The following is an 8,321-nucleotide window of genomic DNA, read 5'->3' as shown; positions in this document are numbered from 1 at the left end:
AAGCTGCCCAAATATCACATTTTCTTTGTAAAGAGAAAAAACTGAAAACTTAGGTTTTCAAGAACAAAGTGAATTTGGGAGTTGTTTCTGTAACATGGAGACGTGACATGAACTTAAGAATCTGCTAATAAGAGAAAGGTACCCTTTACAGATATTCAGAAGGCTATTATTTTTACTCATCTACTCTGATAATACAAAGCATGTTCCAAGACAAACGGGGTGGTAACTAAGGGCTTCATTTTTCTGAAATTAAAAGTGCCCATAATGGATTGGCAGAGCTGTGGGTAGCATTGTGTGTTTCCCAGTTCTCTCTAATTAGTCAGAGAAAAATGTGAAGAATAGCACCCACATCATCCAACTTCCCTTTAGGATTTGCTACCTTAAAACTATTTTCCTTTTTGTTTGGTTCAATATGTGTAATTATGCTTTCAGAAAGCCCTCTGCTTTGAAATTCTTTCTTTGCTGACCTGCCAACCTGTTGTAAATCATACATAGAAGTGACTATTAATTTATTGAAGTTTCTTTCTGAGAAAAGATTTAAAAATTAATTAATAGACCATACCAAGCATATCTATCTATATATATCTATATCTCCAAAGTCTACCCCCCTTTTGCAGACACATTCTCCATAGAGGATTTTCCTCTGGCTCCTGGTTGCTTCTCTTACATGCTTGCTTCTGGCTTTCTCGCCCACACTGCACCTTCCACGGCCAGCCACCCTGGCCTTTCAGTTCCTCATGGGCCCGAGCTGCTTCTTGTCGGAGGGATGTTATACTTTCAGTTCTCTCTTCCTGGGAACTCTTTCACTGCTCTTCATCGGCCAGTTCTCAGCCCAAATGTCAACACTGCAGATATCCCCGCCCCCACCCAATATTGTTCTGTCTTACCTGTTGTCTATCAGCTGTCTTGTTTTATTTTTCATGATTTAAAATGGTCCTAATTGTTCATTTGATTATTATCAGTTTCCCGCCAGAGCTTCACAGAGCTCAGGGGCTTCATCTACTTTGCTTACTTCTGTATCTCTGGCTACCAGACAGTACCCAGCAATGGGCACTCAATTCATTATTTTTTGGAATAGGTAGATAGATAGATAGATAGATAGATAGATAGATAGATAGATAGATAATAAATAGGTGGGAAGATAGATATCTTCACTTAGTAACTAATTTATGGAGATAAAAGTTTAAATACTCATTATTTTAGGGATATATTAACTGGATAAGGGCACAAAGAAGTATTGTGGAGGGTTAACAATATTCTCCATCCTGTTTAGAATAATGGTTACACAAACAAACATAGATTTGCAAATATTAACCTAGCTTCATACTTATTACAATTTGTTTATTTTGTGTACCTAAATTTTAAAAAAAAACTGACTATTGTGTCGGTTTATCAAAGGCTGATTTACAAACTATAGAAATGATCCCTGAAAGTATAGTCTTAAAGGCTGATTTACATGCATGACATTTGGTAATCTTGGTACCTCTGGTGCTTGGTCAGGCATCCATAAATACCCAGCACAAAACCTTTGATTGTTGGAAAATAATCGTCTTAAAGGACTGACTTAAGGCCAACAAAAGAAGGAGATGCCTCCCTAAAGCTCCGTATTGTTCCCTTAATGGAGATCTCTTTTAACTATGACCCTACCTATGTCATTATGTAAGACTCGATTGAGCTAAGGGAGTCTCCCACTTTTCAGGGGCAATACCATGACCTAAAAAGATAAGGCACAAGTAAAACATTAACTTTAAAACTCATACTATTTATTCATCCCAATACGTAGTTGAAAAAGTCTCTGCTCAATGAAGATTCCACAGTCAGAAGAAATAATTATAAAATAATAATAGATCAAATTGAGGGCATGGAGTATATCAGTTTGCTAGAACAGAAGATTTTAACATATTCCTCTATGTGTACAAGAATGCCAGTAGGACATAATTCGTTCCTTTAAAAAAATCTTTTCTAAAACGGTAAAAACAAATTGCTAGTTTTCTAATACCATTATACTCTATGAAAAAAATCAATGAAAATGGGCTCATCTATCAATATATCAGTGGACTTTGCAAATATCGATAATTGAATCCTTAACGCTCGTGAGTACAAAATATTTTAACAATGACTTGAATGTTTTTTTGGAAATCTAAGCAATCATGGATTTCCTTTACTGTCATATAAACTGTATGTCTGTGACACACTCCTTTCTCTGTGCTTTGAGTTCACAGAGTACAGTGATGGGTGCATGGAATCATCTCAACAGTGACTGGTGCTGTGGCCCCAGTAACAGCGAGTGAGCCCTCCCGGCTGCACATCTATGCAACTGTAGTATCTCTCTCCTTGCTGAAAGCATTCTCCTTCAGCTCTGAGATAGTATCCTCCACTAGCACAACTTCTCTTGGAGGTTATGGTTTTAACTTGGTACCTTATTTTACATAAAATATCTAGCTTAGGGCCTGAATCACTGCACGAGCTTTCTGACAACTGTTTAACTTTGTCTTTGTTTTCTTTCCCCTTAACTCAAGGTTCAAGACTACCTCAAAGGGTGTCAAATCTATCCGAGATCTGACCAACAGATAGATTGGGAGTGAGTCAAGTCATTGTTCTCAAAAATCCTAAAAGTTTAAGGTAGCAATAAAAGATTCCATCGCCTACAAGGGAGCCCCACTGTATTTTGGATGAGGAAGGGGAGGCCCAGAGGTGGGAGGGCAAGTCTCCTGTTAGTTGAAGGTCAGAGCTGGAGCCTGTTCTCTGGGCTGACAGAGCCACTTATCTCGGTTCTAAGATGCCTAGATCATTCTGTGCCCTCTCCACAGGCCCTGAGCAGAGACATCCTCAGCTTGTGCCAAAACCCTTGTTTCTGCTTTGTTTGTCTCTCACTTCGTATTTCTACACCCTTTCCCCTTCCCTCTGTGTCCAAGTCCTAGGCCTCGAGTGTACCCTGTGACAGTCCTGCCCACGCATTGGACCTCAGTTTCACTTCCTCCAAACCCCTTCCATCCCCCTGTCAAGATACATCAGTCTGAGTCCTAAGCTAGCTGTCACTCTGGAAAAGCAATCTAACAAATTAATCTCTCATAAGAACTTAATGACTTATTAAGAGCTTAGGATATTAAGAACTCGCTACTTGTGTTTGGATTGTAATAGAAGATTTCAATAGATCAAAGGCTTAACCCGAAGCAGTGACTATTCAGTGGAGGAATTTCTACCATAACCCATTCTGGAGTATGAGGAGGATGATGGAAGAGAATAGGATGGTGGAGGACTAATGTGATGCTTTTAAATTGTTAATGATGCTATTATAAGCCCATGTTTCCCTATATTGGGGGGGGGAGCAGGGTGGGACAGTTTAGATTTTAGTAATCCTGAACAGAGTCTTATTCCTACTGCTGACTGTTTCTTAATCTAATTTCTGTTCTTAACTCTGAGACGGTTTTCCGTGAGAGACCAGTGACCTAGTCTTCTTTAGGATAAAGGCCTGAAGTGGGCATTTATTTTTGAGCGCTCCCTGGAGTGTAAGAAGCTCATCTGCACTAACAGCTTGGACTGTTGAAATGTGCAGCTTCTCTCAATAAACTGTGGACATAGCTAGTACAGAAAATCCAGAAAACTAAATCAGAAAATCATCACAGTCTGTTTGCATCCCGTTCATCCCCAACAGCTCACCTCTCCCGCACGTTCTGTCCCCTTTGTGCTCACTCTGCTGGGGCTTCTTCTTTCCTAGCATATTTTTACAGAGATGAAATCTGGTTAAAATGAGAGCCACAAGAAGAATAAATCATTGAAGAATAAAAAGGGCCAACCTGCCATAAGGAATCAGGTGGAGTCGGAGAAATGTGATAAAGAGGTGAGTAGGGGGTTTTCGGGCACTGGAACAGCCCCAGTTGAATCTTAGGGGCAAAGTGTAAATCAATGATTCTCAAGCTTTCATGAGAATAGAGATCCAGGGGGTTATCTTACCACAGAGTTTCCCAGGTCCTAGTCTGAAGGATTTTAATTTTATAAGTTTATGGATGCCGCCCAGACTGTGAAATATGCATTTCAAGAGACATTGGTACAGGTGGTCTTTACCTAGGGAAGCTCCAGATCAGTGGTAGTCAACCTGGTCCCTACCGCCCACTAGTGGACGTTCCAGCTTTCATGGGGGGCGGTAGCGGAGCAACCAAAGTAGAAATAAAAAGATAGATTTAACTATAGTAAGTTGTTTTATAAAGATTTATTCTGCCAAACAGCGAAAATCCGATATAAAGCACTTGGTAAGTAATAATTATTATTATATGCTTTAACTTGCTGTAACTCTGCTTTATAAATTTTCTAAAGTAAAGTGACTTCCCTACTTTATAAATCACCATTACTGTGGAACTGGTGGGCAGTTAGAAAATGTTACTACTAACAGAGATACAAAAGTGGGCGGTAGGTATAAAAAGGTTGACTACCCCTGCTCTAGAGTAAAAAGTGCTAAGTGTTTGGTTAGATGTCTCTGAGCCCTGCCCACCCTATGAACATTAGGAGAATGAGCACTTCTTCGTTCAATCCTAACAGATGTCACCTTGAATCCCATAAGTATGACTCTGGCTGATTTATCCTCAATTATTCCCCTCCCCTCCACTTCTCAATTAAAGGAAGTTATAGTGGGATTAAAAACCTGATCTACATTAGAGATTTTGGCTTGTATCTTATAAACAATTTAACAGGTAAATTTTCTTTCAAAATTCTTTTTCTCAACTAATTTTTGGAGACCTAAGTAGTCTTCAGACTGCAAAAAGTCATGACATTGCTTAACTTTTCTCTATATATCAAAGAAAGCAGATGAACAGGAAGCAGGGGCTCCATCAGAAGGGCAGCTCTAAATCACCCTTCTTTACTAAGACCCAAAGCTATATTCCATTTAATATTTTATATATGGTACTATAAATTTATTTGAGAGGATGGCATGCCAGTTAATTTATTTAGCTCAGTTTGCGGAGGGATTTATAACAGAGATTTATAGTTTACAGCCATAATGAATCAGACACATTATCTTGACCAACTCCTTCATTTTAGAAATTGAGAAACCAAGTCCCAAAACTTAAGGGCTATAGAAGACACCCCTTCTACCTCCGGTACAGCTCCTTTTTGAAACTGCTCTTTTCATTAGGCCCACCCGCCACCCCTAGGTCTGACCAATCAGATCACCCCACTACCCAAGCCCAGTGATTGGTTCTTGTGTAAGAACAGGACTAAAGCTGCCTGCATTCTCTGGGAAGAAGATCTTTTCTCATTGGGGCTCCCAACCTAGGAAAAGATAACCCAGGACTTCTACAGTACTGCTGCAGGGTGGTTGTCTGAAGAGCTAATGAAACAGAGATAAGAAGAGCTGAGAGAGGGAGGAAGACTGAACCAGCGTCACATCATTTGAGCCTCACAATCGTGCTGGGTTGAAATTTAGTCCTTGACTCTTAGTTGTGGAATCCATGAAGTCCCTTTAACTCTTCAGCTAGTCGGGTTGTGGATTTAAATTTGCAACTGTGAAGAGTCCTGTTGGGAACACAGATGTGCCTGGTTCTAGAAGCTTCACATGCCATGTCTCTTGGTACCCAGTTCTCCTGCTGGGGTATATCAGCCCGCATACTCCGTGGCAGTAGATTTTGAGCCTTAGAATCAACTACAATACCTGTGAAAATGCATACTCCTGGTCTCACAAAGATTCAGAGTCAGAGGAAGTGGGTGGGAAAGGCCATATCCTGCCCTTTATCAAGCTTTTTCCTGAGTAAGAAAAGTTCTTGCAGTGACCTGGGAGGCTGTTCTGTTCACTGGCTGTCACATTCTGTTCCAGCCACACTGTTCCCTCGAGGTCTACACACGTGCCAGGCTTGCTCTGGTCTTAGAGCTTTATCTTAGCTATTCCCTCTACCTGCAAATCTCTTTGCTCCAGTTATCTCCACAGCTAAAGCACTTCCTTCCAGCCTTGGCAGAAATGCACATCTCAACGAGTCCTAGTCTGACCTCTAGACAGGGTGGGGCAGAAGTAAGTTTACAATTGTTTGTATGGAAACTAATACAATAATTAATAAATAATAATACAAGAATAAACTCTGTTGTTTGGTGTACTAACAACTGTAAACCTCTTTCTGCCCCACCCTGTATTTAAATACAGGAGCATTACACCCCATCCCACAGATCTTCTTTATCTTATTTTATGTCCCTCTCCCCATAAGTGCTTTTTTCTTTCCAAAGTTATATACTGTTTTTTTCTGTTTATTTTTTGTCCTGTTCCTATTCCACCCCCTCCCACTGGAACGCAAGCTCCAGGAAGCTAAGAATTTGTTCACTCACTGATGTAAGTACTTTTAGCACATAGTAGGCCTTCAATAAATATTTTTTTTGAGTGAAAGTGCTTTCAGTTTGAAGTATTTCTGAGGGAGAAAATGCTATACAGCTATATGGAAATTAATTATTTTGCTCTCTTACTATTGCATAATCCAAGTTAGTGGATTTTCCTTGCCTTTGAAATGAGACGTGATAAGAAAGCTGAGCAGTAAAAAGGAAGTTGCTACATTGTTGTTGACGCACTTGTGTGTGCCCAGGCAGGGTCAGCTCTGCCCACCCAGCCTTGCTTTCCTTCCAGCTTCCTTGGGCCCAGTGCACAGTTGACCAATGCTGGTTTTGTCTTCTGAAAGTTTCTGGGGAGAGAAGTTCTTTTGTTACTTTATTACACTTTACAAGTAAGCAACTGGACAAGACACGTTGCAGCATTAAGGGGCTGGCTACAGGGATGCATTTACTTAAAGAGAGAGTAATTCTTCCCAGTAGATGGGGATAGCACCTAGTTCACACATACTCACAAATATTTTTACTTCTGCTTTCACTCAGGTTACTTCGTTAGAGCCTGATGATTTTGGAACAAGGTAAGGAGAATCCAACTTTGACTAAAGACTGACTTGGTGGGGAGGGGGGGTCCCTTTTGGTGGTAGAATCAGGTCATCAAAATTGATGTATATTTGCTTTTTAAAAAATTATTTTAGCTGTCCAATTACCTGAGTATTCTAATATTCACATTATACCACTTAATCTAGTGTTTTAAAGAGGCATTGAAGATTTCAGCGTATATTTATTCTAGTGAAGCAAAACACTGTCTGCTACTTTCTTTGCCTAGTTTCTGGGAGCTTGGACAGCTGCTGTTGTGTGTGCTGAAGGGAAATTGGAAGAAACTGCTTCATCTTCTCTATTAAGCAATTAAATGAAATGGACTCAGAATTTGTAGCAGGTGGGTTTGGAAGTGAAATAACATTTCGAAAATCACGTTTTGCATTTTAAATGGATGTTTGAAAAACGCAATGGCATACATTTAACAGAAGATGATGACTGGGGTAGTTTTTATTAAGTGCATCAAGTGAGGAAGGGCTGAATATTAAGGAGCTTATACAATGAAAGAAGAAGCCATTTAAGTGGAAGTAGGCCCTGAATTTAAATGAGATCAACCTAAAAGGACACAGTGAAACATCAAATCATTCAGATTTTTTTCCTCCGTTGGAAAAAAAAACCCCATAAAAAATGTATCAACAGTTTTATTTTTCAAAGTCGTCCCACACGGCAATGTCGCCCTTGGATAGAGACCTCAGAAATACAATGATCATAGGTCGAAATGAAAAACAAAACAAAACAAAAACGAAACTAGCAGCGCTATTCTCGCGGTCATTAAAGGGGCTGCCATCCCTTTTAATGTATTCGTTTTTAATGAAAAGGGAAGGGAATACTTGATAGGACTTGACATTTGGTCTCTTTCCGCGAAATCTGAAACTTGAGACGCAAAACATTCCGCAGTTGGTGAAATACCTGCCTTAAGCAGAACCACAGTTAATGTCTTTGGCCCGGAATTCCAGAGACTAATTTCCACCCCTCCCACAGAGTCACCTGCTCAGGGGGAACCCCGGCCAGAAATCCGGGTCGCGCCAGGTCAAATCTTGCGTCTCTTGTTTACTCCGCCCCTGGCAGGGCGGCGGCGCGGTCTGCAGTGGGGAGGGCCGCTGGGGCCCGCAGCACCCGGGGCACTGGGTTCTGCTCGCCTTGGCAAGGCTGCTCGGACTCCCGAGAAAGGTGGCAAGCGTTCTCCGCCCGGCGGGAAGACCACCCGGAGGAGGCGCTCCTGGCCCCAGCCCTGCCTGGCTGCTATTCGCTGCTGTCCGGCCGCCGAGGCCTCCTGGGAACCTCCCCTCCCAGGGTTCACACGAGTCCACACAGGCAGGGTAACGGCTCGAGGGAGCCCGGGTGTCCCCCGGGTGTCGCCGGGCGGGGGAGGAAGCTCAGAGCTCCGGCCCCACTCGCCTGGGATTCCCCCGCCCCCCGGG

The sequence above is a fragment of the Saccopteryx bilineata genome, chromosome 12 (assembly GCF_036850765.1).
Source record: "Saccopteryx bilineata isolate mSacBil1 chromosome 12, mSacBil1_pri_phased_curated, whole genome shotgun sequence".
Lineage (NCBI taxonomy): Eukaryota > Metazoa > Chordata > Mammalia > Chiroptera > Emballonuridae > Saccopteryx > Saccopteryx bilineata.
This window is presented reverse-complemented; position numbering follows the sequence as displayed.